Raw genomic sequence first — 13416 nt, 5'->3', positions numbered from 1 at the left:
ATAGAACTAAGTTTCTCATCTATATTCTGTCCATAATGCAAAATTTAGACATCCAAATAACATGTCACATTATTAAGGATATTTATGAGTTTTAATTTAAATACAAGAACTAAGTTTACAGATGGGTGGATATCTACAATACACAAATACATACATGGGTGTATCACAGAGGAAATGCAACATTTCTTGAAATAGATTTATCTGTCAATGATTATCACTGTAAGCTGCCCACATCTGTCAAGAGTAACTATTATTCTCTGGAACTTCACAACAGATTCCAGAATTTCTTCACTGATGTCACTTCTGGATCCCTGGATGAAGAGCAACTGCCATTAGATAGCTAGTGAGGAAGACAACTCTGTAGAGTGAAATATTCTTGTACCGGTGTTGAAGAAGAGGAAGCAATGAGTGATGATGATTGGATACTTCCTATTCAGTCCTTGAGAGCTGAGAAGATTTGGCAACCAGAAAGCTTATCAAGAGATGTATGTGCAAACTTTCTGGAGCATACATTTGGGATTCCCTCAAATTTCTTATGCTCACTAATCATTCCCCTGTACTACTGACCCTGGGGGAACAAATGACACAACCAGAATCAGCCTTGAAGGCACTGCAATGACTATTAAATGATAGGCAGAAGAGTGCAGGAGCTGGGAGCATAATAGATCATAAAGAGAACACTATTGGAAGTGATTAATTGGCTATGTTAATGGGTCGAACAAAAATGTGACATAGGTGAGAAATGTCTGGCAAAAGATGAGGTACACTAATGAGAACCAGGGAGAATATTTTTGAAAAGCCTCTTGCAAATCTGATCTAGAAGGATTTAACCTGAATAAAACTAAAATTCCTGTGGAAATGGAAGAAGACAGACAAAAAAAAAAGTACAATGTCTAGTAGTGAGAACAAGTTTGGGAAGAGTTTAAAGCAGTGCTTCTCAATTATTTTCTGTCATGCCCCCCTAGGAAGAAGAAAACATTTCGCGCCCCCCACGTGACTGTAAAAATTTTTTTTCTGTACAGAGGACCGATTTCCGGGTCTAAAAGTCACACGGGTGGGTTTGGCCAATCAGGATAGAGCATCATGTCTATCCAATCGGGTCCTTTGCATGTGTCATGTGCGTTGGCGGTCATGTTGTCCTCCGCGTCGGGCTGCCGCTTGCGAGTGAGTCGGATGATCCAATCTAGAAATCCAATATGACAGTATTTGCCGAGGTCAAACGAGCCCCCCTTTACGGAGCCTCGCGCCCCCCCTGGGGGGCGCGCCCCACTATTTGAGAAGCACTGGTTTAAAGGATATACATGCATGCAATAATGTCCATGTAAATACAGGAAGAATCAGTTAGGCTGCATGAACCAAAGATCCCAGAGCCTCTATACACATGCAGACCATAGTGAACAATCAAAAATAATTAGAAATCTTAAAGCAGGATCTAGAAGGCATTACTGAAATATATTTCATTGTGTAATGCCTTCTAGATCCTGCATCAAGAAATTCATGCATGCAGCACAATGACTGAAGAGTACCAAAAGGGAATAGGCTATAAGTGGAGGGAGGGGGAGATGGGAGGCATTATGTGTGAAGGAAATACACATATATATGCCTTTATCCAGGAACCTGAATGTGATAGTTCAGTAACAAACTTTAGAGTAAGAATAAAAAGAGAAGAAAAACATTTTTTTTGTGTGAGGGGGAGTGCTGTAGACAAAGCCAGGGAGAAGATTTGGACAATCCTCTCCTGGACAGAAAAAACTTCAGGGAGTACAAATATAGACATAGTGGGAGATTTTAACTATCTAGACATCTGTTGGAAAACTAACATAGCCAAGACTCCAGGATTCCTCAGGAGGTTTAATTTTTCTACCTTTATAATTTGTTTAAATAACTCAAGGCAGCGAACATACCTAATTCTTCTTCTATTTTTGACGCAACAACCACGTGAGGTGGGTTAGACTGAGAGAAAGCTTGTTTATAAATGGATTGCACAGTACAGGGTCCTAAACCATGTTCCTATTTTCCTTTCACTAGTATCTTGAACCCCCAGATGAGATAGTTCTCTTGACTGTCCCAAAGTCATCCAGCAGGCTTTCATACTTAAGGCAGAACCAGAACTCACAGTCTTCTGGTTTTTAGCCTGGTGCCTTAATGACTAGCTAACCCAATCTGGCACTCTTGCTAACTAATCGATGTTACTGACCAATTAGTTTTCCAAAATGTTAAAAAGGAGATAAGGGGTTCCTGATCACTGGAAAAAACTGGTTGAAGAGACAAAATCAATGGGGGAAGTAATTATGCCATCTTGGGATTCAAGATGCTACTTAAAGAGAAATAGGAGCATTGTCTGGAGCGCCGACTGTGCAATCAATTTATAAATGAGATGAATGAAAAGTTAGAATGCACTGTTATTAAATTTGCAAATGATTGCAAAAAATAAGGAATAGCAAATATCTTATAGAACAATATGTTGATTCGAGAGTAGCCTGTCCGTGGAAAAATGGGCAGAATCCCCAAAAATGCATTCTCATAAGGACAAATATAACTTCATTTTGGTAGAAAGCCCAGAAACATCAGCAAAGGGCAGGAGTACATGAAAAAAAAAGATATGATTGGCTTGGTAGATCACAAGTTTAACATGAGCCAACAATGTGATGCAGCTGAAAAACAAACAAATACAATCATGAGCTGCATCGGAAGATGTTTAATGCCAACTTCAAGATAAGCAGTTATCCTGTTTATTCTACATCACTCAGACATAGAATAGACATAGAATAATGTCCAGTTCTGGGCGCTGCATTTTAGGAAGGACATTGACAAACTGAAGACTGTCCAGAGGAGATCAATCAGATGATAAAGAATATAAAAGGAAATGCCTATGATGAAGCAGTGGGCATAATTAGCCACGACAAAAAGAAGGTGGGAGACATAATTGTTTTTGAGTATCTGAGGACTATCATACAACAGGTGGAGCCAAATATTTCAGAATTGTTCCCTAAGACAGGAGAGGAAACAATGAGGTTGAATTGTAAAGAAGTAAATTTTGGCTGAACATTATGGAAAACATTTCCTAATAATAAAAGCTATTCAACAATGGGACAGCTTGCCTAATGAGGGGGTACAGTTTCTGTTACTGGAAGTGAGGTTGGATAGTCATCTCTTGGAAATGTCATAGTGATTTCCTAAACTGTGTAAGGATTGAATTAAATAATTTCCAAGGAAACTTCCAATCCTTCCAGTTAATTCTGTGGTGATTGTGGTGGTGATGGTGGTCATGATGATGATGTTTATCTTGCTACTAGAAATATTAATAGACTCTAAAAGATCAGAGGCCCAGGATTCTATAGGTATGCATTGCACATTGACATTTTAAGAATCAACTTCACACTCTTTGATTTAAGGAGTGCAGACAGCATCATGCAGGCAGCACTGATTCTTGCTTAAAGATTTAAATACTTTTGGAAAAATGGAAAAAAGTGAAATTTTGATTTTGGGCTTTGTCAATTAGATAGATTTGATGTTACTGAAATGGCTAGTTTATAATATTTTGTAAAAGTAAAAAGTTGAGGTTTGAAGTTGATTCTCTATTGCACCAAAGGAAGTCAGAAGTCAATGCCTTTTCTTTCTTTCTTTTTTTCTCCCTTACCTCACTTCTCTACTCCCCTTTCCCTTCCCCATCTTTTTCGCTATTTGCTTTTGTATTTCGATTGTATTGTATATTAAAAACTAATAAAACTTTCTAAAAAAAATACATTCTGAAACTTTTGCTGCAAAAACAATCTGAAAATTTCATTGTCAGAAATCCCGATACTGTAACTCGGGCATTGTTTGTCTCGAACAAAACAGAGCATTAAGTCACAAATACGTCCAAGGAGAGACTACCCCCCTTTCCGCATGAGGATGATGTCTTGTATTTAGGAAAGCAGCTGAACCACCAGGATGGATGGCATAGTGAGTGATCACACAGGCAAAAAAAGCAGTGAGCCCATGGCAACAAATCTCAACTCCTGTTCTAGTTAGATAATGAGCATGTGCTTCTGTTTTTCCACTTTGCCACCCACATACTCTAATTGGCCTGGAAGGGGATGAGACGGGTGGCATACCAGAACAGAGCAATGAGCTCTTCTCTGATTTGGAAATGGGAGAGGCAACTGACAAAGGAAGAGAATCAGAAGAGCAGGTAAGGGAGAAAAATAAGCAGTAAAAAGTCAGAGAGGTACATTTATGGCCCAGTCATGTGCACTGCAGTTTGTGTCTCATCCCTGCAGATGTGTTTGGGCAGCAATAGTAATTTTGCTGACCAGGTTTTCTTTACCCTATCCCACAGTAGCTTATTTTTCCTATCTCTTCCAGAAATGCCAGTTTGTGGAAAATCTAGGTTTTTATGAAGCGTGATCCAACATTGAGCAAAGAAAGCTGACAGTAAAAATCCAAAACTGAAATCATCGCTTGTCTTGCTTGCCCATTACTTAGGACTCAATAGACCCTCCCTTGTCAGTGTCAGCCCAGCTGCCTCTCGTCCAGGGAAGAGAGGAGGGGCAATGGCAGCCCAGGCTCTGGTTGGGGAAGAATAAGAAGGGGCAACTGGATAGAAGCTTCACCGGCAACTCAGATACGGTGATGGTGGCAATGACTGGGGGGGGGGGAGAGAGAATCGCTTGATATGGAGGAACCTTTTGTGGAGTGCTCAGGATTTAGAACTAGTGCAAAATGTTGTGCCAGATTGGCTTATACTGTACATTATTGAATAAACCAGTATAGTTTTGTATCAATGACACTGGCTGCTGCTAGAACTGGGCAGAACTTTGAAACAGTACTTCATTTGAAGTTCCTTCACCCTTTAAAGACCTTGTGAAATATGAAACACTACAGCACTTTGCTTTTAACCAACAGAATTAAGTGGTCTTGGAGCATTGCTTTGCTCATCAAAAGTGGCTTCTACTTTTGATGACCAAAGACTCTTATCTCAAAGCAATGCAAACCTTATCAGTGGATTGGCTCTGCCATGATGCTTCAGAGAAGCAAAATAATGTGACTTCATGAGATGAAAGATCTTTGTAAGTCAGGCTGGCCACAATCCAACAGTGCCATTGCCAACTAGCCTCTGGGCATAAGTCATCCTGTTGGCTATTACCTATAAGTGATTTGGGGCTAGAATATCTGAAGAGCCCCTTGCTGTCCCATCACCAAAACATGCTCAATGAGTGGGAATACAAGACAAGACTTTATCTTTGATGTGATTAGAATGCTACCTTCTTCATTTGGTTTTAGGTTGACTACTAACATGCATTTTGTTTTACATGGCTTTTAAGCTATATAAAATATATAGCTTAAAAGCCATGTAAAACAAAATGCATGTTAGTAGTCACCCTTTTTTAAAGGACTATGTTTCTTCTGTTTTTAATTTACATGAATGTGAACATACGTTTTCGATTCTTAAATTACTGTAAACTTACATTGTAAGTTGCCTGTGCAAACCATTCTAGGCCAAAAATTGGTCACCTCTGAAATACATTGTTGGCAAAAATAAAACACCTATTATTTCCCCATAGATGTCAATCTATGCATAATTAAAAGAAGTCTTTCAAACATTATTGTGCAATGGATATAAATAGGTCATTAAGAAATTCAGAAGAATTCTGAAATGTTCCTAAGATTAGACAACAAGCATCTTAATTTCAGTCGAATTAAGGCAGATATTTGAAGTCGAAAAACAGGAAGAGTTTGGGGAAGACTAAAATAATCTCTCCCCTCAGAAAGGAATCGATAACATGGTAAAATGTTGGTTTCTAGTGACCAGCAAGCTATTTCATTGCTAAGGAAATTATCACTGCTAGATAGAGCTAGATTTAAGAAACACAATTCCTTTGTCAGAAGCTCCCATTTTCCTGCAGAGATTCACCCACTATAAGTCAATAAATAACAAACATGAGTGAAGGAAGGACATCCAGAGCTGTCTCAACTGTGTGTTAGCATATGTATTCTTCCCTTTCTGCACTCCAAAAGGCTCCCTGGAATAATCATAACTGTAAACTCCCAACAGAGGGAATCAATTCTGCTGTTGTTTTCCATGCATACATTTTATGTTAAAGAGAGATAGAGATGTATTTTTACACCTTTTTTTAACACCTACAATGCAAACTTTAATTCCAAATTTATTTGTTACAGGTCCAGGTTAGAGGCAATATACTTAAGTAAATTCCAGGCTATATCCAAATAATTTGTTGTACAAACCCAAGGACAAAGGCAGTGCACACAAAGGGGGCAACTAAAATTGCTACATGGTAGTTCTTTATTGCAATAGAATACAAGTTGATGTTCATTTTCCAGATGACATCATAGTCTATACAATATACAAGTAATCTAAAATACTGGCTGTCAGGAAACAAATGACATAGATCGAATCTCATCTTTCAGAAGGCCCGGATGTACCACCAAATTATCTTGGAAGATAAATGCTACTTGGTAATTTCTCAAAGTTAGAAACACCACCATGTAAAGAAACTGCAAAAAATTATAATTTCCTTACATCAATATATCTGAGGAGTTTGCAGGCAACTGCATTCTAGAGTAATGCAAAAATTACTCAGTTTCACAATATATTGTTCTGATCACGTCTGCTGAAATTCTATAGATTCTCATAATTGAAATATTTTTATTTCAAATTTTTTAAATTCAGTCTGAATGTGCATTTAGGCCTATACATAAAAAACAGCACTCTGCACAGCTGTAGATCAGTTGTGAATACCAATCTTCTTTTTACTTTGTACTTTAACAGGATACAACAAAACAGAGTTCCTTTGAGTATGCTAAGCTAAAAAAGGAATAACACTCATGACAAACAACAAAACAGCAGCAGCTGAAGCCACAAGAGAGAGGTTGCATCACCTCAGTGATAGTAACACAGTAGATGCAAGATTGTAAGAACAGCTGATTTACCTTTAAAAAACACAAGAAAAATTGAAAGGCATTGTTTGCTTCTGTTCTATAATCACCAACTTGGCCCTGAAAAATGTTTTTCCTTTTTAATTCCAATCTGAAGAATGCATTTATAGGAAAAACAGATAATGTAATTTATAGGCACACCTGAACAGATTATTTTTTGTCTTAATAAAAGTAGAATACTTGTGTAGACGTCGATCTGAAGAGACTAGCAAATAGTTACCTCTCCTGGATAATTAATGGCAGAAAAAGCAGAAGTATGAAGAATAAAAACAGGAGCTACTCTTCCCTAGGCTTAAGTCCACCCTGAGTCCAACCTGGCTCACAGCACTGCTATTATGAGGAAAAATGCACTATAGCTTAAATTCCTGGAGGAAAGGCAGGAAAGACAAATTTCATTCATTAAAGTGTAGGATAAGGATGCCTGGACAATTACAGCTGGAAGCTTTCATCTGTCTTCTACCAATCCCTTCTCAAGGTTTATAAACAGTAACTTCTGCATAGAAGAACTGCACATAAAGCAAAATAATGTAACATTCTCACATATTCTAATAAAGAAAATAGAGAGTCCCCGGTCTTAGCAACTGGAGAAGAAAAGCTAAACATCTGGGCCACCGCATTTTTATGGCGGCTTGAAAAGAAGCTGAACCGTTGCTATTGGCGACATTGAATTCCCGCCCGTTAATGAGAACACCAGGTAGGGCCAAGACTTGGGGCGCTGTAAAGCAGGCTCCATTAACAGTCACTGGAGGAAGGGAAGGGAAGAATTCCTCTCCAAATTGACGGTTTTCTGGCTCCAAAAGACCCATCAAGAGAAGGATTAAATTGCCCAAAGCAGGCACCAGAACCCTTCAAAGACTGAGTAACTGAGAGAAGCACAGCTTCCCTTCGAGTCTATCGGGCGATCTTTCCTTACCCCCTTTTAAAGGCTACCCGGGCCAAAAGATACCAGTCCCTCTTCCAGCCTCTCCCGCCTTTAAAAGATGGAGCTTCTCAGCGTACCTGCGACCCAAACAGAGCGGGGAGGGGAGGGGAGGGGAGAAGGGAGGGGAGGGAAGAAAGCGCGATGCCATCCTTTCATGGCATCACCGCCTGGCTTCCTAGCACATTAGCTCCGCCGCAGAGCTATGTAGCTGACCTCCTCCCGCTCATGCACGCAACCCCTTCACGGAGAAAGGGGGCTGCCGTTACCTGCCGCCAGCGAGGATCAGATTGCTGCAGCGGAAGAGGGGCATCATTGCTCAGCCCAGTACAAAGCACTCTCCTTCGTCTCGCTCCCCCTCCTCTCTCAGCGCTGCTGCCGTGGGTGGCATCCAAACGCCCATCTACGGGCCATTTTCCGGGGAGCCTCCTGGCAGATGCCCGGCACCGCTCCTCGCCGAGAAGTAGACTCTCCAACCTTTCACGCCCAAGAAGACAGAACACAACACCGCCAGTCCCCGCGGGAGAGCCGCAGCAGGCAGGCAGAGAGGGAGGGACCGGCGGCGGCACCGACAGAAAAGCTCAAAGAAAAGGAGGGGCGAGCTGGGTTACCTTTCCGCAGGGTCCAGAGGAGCGAGTCCCGCACCGCCGCGCCCGTCCGAGCCAGAATCCAGGGAGAGGCCGCCCGCACGGCGGGCCGCGCTGTACTCCTTCGCTCCCTCCGCCTCGCTCGCCGCGACGGCCAGCCTTGCGCCCTAGCGCGCGCGCGCGCGCCCCCCACCGCTGCGGCTGCGCTCCACTCAGTGCTCAGAAGAGCCGCCGCAGCGCCGTCGCCGCCACCTGTCCAGGCACTGCGAGCCCCCGGTCGCCGCCATCCCCGCCGCCGGTGCGCTCCACTCCAGCGGCCCCTGGTCCTCCTCGCTCTTCTCCGACCAGAGCCCGGGCTGGCGTCGCCCCTTCCCTTCCCCCGGGCGAGAGACAGCTGGGCAGGCGAGCGAGGGTCTAACGGAGCCCTAAACGACGCTCCCGCTCGCGTCCTGGGCTCAGGAACAGTAGCAAAGAACAAGTAAGACCCCGGAAGTGCTGTGGGCCGACAGCCAAGACTACGATGCCTGGAGGGATGGAGGAAGGCACCTCTCCCCAATGAACGCCGCTCTCAGCCCCCGGATCGAAGCCCCACAGAACCGAGCAAGAGGGGGAGGAGGAGAGGGGAAAGAGAGAGAGAGAGAGAGAGAGAGGCGCGCTGGGAAAACCTGGATCTGGATTAACTGGAGTTGCGAGCTCCACCTACAGCTTGGCGCCCTCGAGTGAGCCGGGGAAGGGGTGAGGAGGTAACAACGCTATGTGCTCCGTCCGACTTTGGTTTCTCGGGCAATAGTGGCGGTAGATCCCCGGCTCTGTTGGACGGTTATCTTTTTCGCTTTTCTTACTGTTGAGTATATTAGGAGGAAATTGCAAGCTGTATTTCTTTTCCACCTCTCGTCTTCAACATTTACGGGTTCTTTCCCCATCTAACTCCACGTCCCTTTGGTCATTTTCTTTTTGATGCCTTCAAGTCTTGGAACATTCCCACATTACCATTCTCTGTAGGCATTCCGTGAAAGAGCCGCTGTTTCATTTCCAGAGAATGCTCCTCTTAGGTATCTTCACTCTCGCCCCCTCCCCCATCCCACCCGCATACACAGATTTTTCCCTCCTTTCCCTAAAAGACCATTTTCTTCTTGCATCAGGGACTTGTCTGAATCACAGACATGTTTATCCTTGTCAATGTTTTCCCCCTGTATTGTTACCTCTTACTCTCACACACACCTCCCCAGAGTAAACAACTTAACATTAAAAAAAAATTGCAGCACTACGGGTGCTATGACTCAGATTAGGTTGAGAAGTGAGGGCAGGCTAATAGCCTGGCTATAAAGTCATTTGTATTAAAAAAGGGGGGGGGTTGACATTTCAACAATCCACATGTACAACTTCTCCCTATTCCTATCTCTCTTCACAGGACTGGTGCAGCTCAGCAGTAAATAAAAATGATCTTTTGTAGCTAGGTTTTGTAGAATCTTAATTTCTCATTGTATGGTTTTACAGTATTGTTGTACTGTACATAAGTATAATAGCCCTTTCTCTGAGAATTGTTGCTGGCTGCAACTATCAGAAGCTTTATGTTAATGAAATGCAGATCTAAGATTCATTGGCATATAGTCTTTAGAGCATACTGGGTCCTCTCCTTGAGCACCATGAATATTGCCTTTTCTATTCTTCTCATAATGAATATTGAAAGGAAAACTACAAAATAATTTGGGTTATCATGTGGGAATGGTGAAGGATTACTGAAACAAACATCAGCGATAATAAAAAGATTTGGATTGGAAAAAGGATTGAATAGCTAGCCTTTTGACTGAAGTGAGACAGACAGACAGATACTGAAATGTGTGCATATTCTTGTAGCTATATGATCATTCGCCACAATGTATCAGTTTTCACTATCTACTACTGATATTATAAACAAGACACAAAACGAAATGGGAGACTTGAGGAAAAAACACTTATAAAAATAACCTATTGTTTTCAAGAAGTGATAGCTAGTCATGGGATGTTGTTTTCATCTCTTTAAAACAGGAGGGCAAGAGCTTAAAATGAGGAATTTACAATTCACGCATGGCGAAGCTTTGCATTTGGTAACCTGTACAATACAATTGTTTTTGCATTTGTTATCTGAAAGCAAACTTGTAGCAACATCTATGGCATGCCTTTATACCATGGTTTGCATTTTTGCATTTTCCTATATACACAGAATATTGCATCTCAACCCACAAACTCTATTTTTTCCACAGAAAATAAATGAATGGGATAGCTAATTCTGTAGCAGACAGAAATACAATTCAAAATCATCTTGCTTATTTAGAGAAATATGTTGGAAATAAGAAAATCAAACAGAGAAAATAGAATTCATATAGGTATGGTGTAGGGTTACTTGGACTGGTAATACCACTTATAAAATAATTCTTATAATAGTAGTTGGTTACAAACTGAATATAACCAGTATTGTAGATGCAAAAAAGCCAAATATTATTTTATGCTACATCAATGGAAGCAGAGCTTCCAGATCAAGGGAAGAAATAATTCTGTTTGAAACAGGATTATTTAGACTTCACCTCAAATACTGTATTCAGTTCTAGGCACTACACTTTAATTCAGATAATTTTGAACAATTCAGATAGGCAACAGGGATCATCGCCGTGCTAAATCTGAGTGCTATCTAGAGAGAGTGAAGCCTTGTGTATAATTTCAGTATCCTAAATGGGGTTAGTCAAGGGGACATAGCAATTGTTAGGCTACCTCAGTCCAAATAGGGTTATATTTGGTATTTCAGCCAGATCTAATAATAGAACTCTGAGCCCTGGTGATCAGTGGCAATGATGGATCCAAGAATAAGTCCATTTGATGTCCCTAATTCTTTACAGAATCTCTGCCTTGCCTGAACTGATGGTAAATTTATTGGCCCATAATAAATGCTCATTCCTACATAAACACTGGTTTAAGATACATTTAATGGCCACAGAATCAACTGACCCAAGTCATCAAGGGCCCAGTGTGTAACTATGATCACACTTGGAACTGGCTTCCCTGTTGGGGCAGTAGGGATGTTATCATAATTCCCGTGACATGGCCAGATCACCATTTGTTTTTAAAAAATCATAAATAATGGGGGGAAAAATAAAATAAGATCCCGACAATTTTGGAAAAATTACAGCAGTAAAACTTAATATTCTTCCATAAATAGATTTCCCATTCCAAGTGGCACTAATTTCAGTCATAGACAAAAGCTTGCAGAACTAGCAAAGAATAATAAGTGGAGAAAAAACTGAGAGTAAGATTCAAAATTTTGGAAGATTCAAAATAAATTGGTGGATTTGCCTTTCCCACCCTTAAATTATATTGTTGAACAAATTGTCTATTATAACAATAGAATGAATAAAATCCCTGAACAGCAGAATATCAGTCATAGAAAGAGCTAGTTTAACTATTGGACTTCATAGCTATTTGTGATATAAAGAAACAACAGAAGATATGAGTATGGCAATCGCATCATTAGCATCACTATCAAATGGTTTTTACTTCAGGGACAACTACAAATAGTACTTGACTTACAACCATAATTGAACCCAAAATTTCTGTTGTTGAGACATTTGTTAAGTGAGTTTTGTCCCATTTTACGACCTTTCTTGCCTCAGTTATTAAGTAAATCATTGCAATTGATAAGTTAGCAACCCGATTGTTAAGTGAATCTGGATTGCCCATTGACTTTGTCGGCAGGTAGCAAAAGATCATGTGACCTTGGTAAATGATTAGAAAAAATTACAATTATCTTTGTTGGGGAGAATTTCTGCAGTTAAAATGAATATACTTTCAAAGTTTCTTTGTTTATTTCAGATGATACCTATTTTAAAAAAAGATGCCAATTTGGAAGAATGGCAGAAGGGGATTAATAAATTTATTTGGGCAGGGAAAAAGCCGAGAGTTAAATTTAAAATTATGCAGGATACATGGGAAAGAGGAGGATTAAAGGCACCGAATTTAAAATTATATTATGATGCAGTGGCTTTAACCTTGATTAGTGATTGGCTCAACTTAACAAATAAGAATATCCTATCTCTTGAGGGATGGGATTTATTATATGGATGGCACGCATATTTAATTTATGATAAAAAAGTGGATCAGGTTTTTAAAACCCATATTTTGAGAAGTGCCTTGCTGCGTGTCTGGAAAAAGTATTACTATAGGTTAAATTATAAAATTCCAATTTGGGGGGTTCCAGGACACGTGATAGAGGGAGTATCTAGGGGAGTAAATTTGGATATGATTTCTTATAAGGAATTACTTAGTTTGGTTGGGCAGCATTGGCAATTAAAGCCTTTAACTGAGTTGAAGCAAGAAAATATTGTATATTCTTGGTTTCATTATAATCAATTGTTTTGAGGTGGAATATAGATAAAAAGGTTGGTATTTTAGAGGATGTGAATTTGGTAAAACAGATTAAAGATCAAAGTCGATTTCATATAAAAAGAATTTATAATGCTTTAATAGAATTGGACTCTGAAACGGAGTTAAAGATTGTATGATTAAATGGGCGCAAAATATCCAAGAGCCAATTTTATTGGATACATGGGAGACAATTTGGGTTAGAAATGTAAAATTTACTCAAGCACAAAATTTAAGAGAAAATTTTTATAAAATGTTTTATAGATGGCATTTGGATCCCCAAAAGTTGTCCCGCATGTATCCGAAATTACAGCCCAAATGTTAGAGATGTGGAAATTTAGATGCAACTTATTTTCATATTTGGTGGACTTGTAAAGATATTAAAGCTTTTTGGATTAAGATTTGGTGGAATATTCAAAAGATTTTTAAGAAAAAGATAAAGTTTACTCCGCAATTATTTTTGTTGGGTATTATTGTAGATTTGGATGTTAAAGAAACTAGTTTGATGTTGAACTTCATAACTGCTGCAAGATTATTGGTGGGGCAATATTGGAAGAAAAACTTATTGCCCACTTTGGA

The 13416-nt window shown here is 40.2% G+C and overlaps 1 protein-coding gene and 1 long non-coding RNA gene across 28 annotated transcripts in view; one reads left to right on the top strand and one right to left on the bottom strand.

Annotated features, from left to right (window-relative positions):
* ADGRL3 (adhesion G protein-coupled receptor L3) overlaps window positions 1-8583 on the bottom strand; it is a 638839-nt gene extending 630256 nt beyond the window's left edge. For 25 of the 27 annotated variants that reach the window (XR_005554203.1, XM_039322771.1, XM_039322772.1 and 22 more), the window contains exon 1: window positions 8470-8583. The gene's annotated coding sequence lies outside the window, so the exon portion shown is untranslated. Of the gene's footprint in view, window positions 1-8127; window positions 8383-8469 lie in introns of those variants that run through there. The other 2 variants (XM_039322761.1, XM_039322759.1) reach the window with 1 other exon arrangement.
* A 485-nt stretch (window positions 8584-9068) lies between these two features.
* Window positions 9069-13416, top strand: part of LOC120298759 — a 39092-nt gene continuing 34744 nt past the window's right edge. Inside the window, exon 1 of the long non-coding RNA XR_005554204.1 lies at window positions 9069-9188. This is a non-coding gene — a long non-coding RNA (uncharacterized LOC120298759). The remainder of the gene's footprint in view (window positions 9189-13416) is intronic.

The sequence above is a fragment of the Crotalus tigris genome, unplaced genomic scaffold, assembly GCF_016545835.1.
Source record: "Crotalus tigris isolate CLP2741 ecotype Arizona unplaced genomic scaffold, ASM1654583v1 scf7180000024124.1850442, whole genome shotgun sequence".
Taxonomy (NCBI): domain Eukaryota; kingdom Metazoa; phylum Chordata; class Lepidosauria; order Squamata; family Viperidae; genus Crotalus; species Crotalus tigris.
The sequence above is the reverse complement of the archived record's forward strand: the minus strand, read 5'-3'. Positions and strand labels throughout refer to the sequence as shown.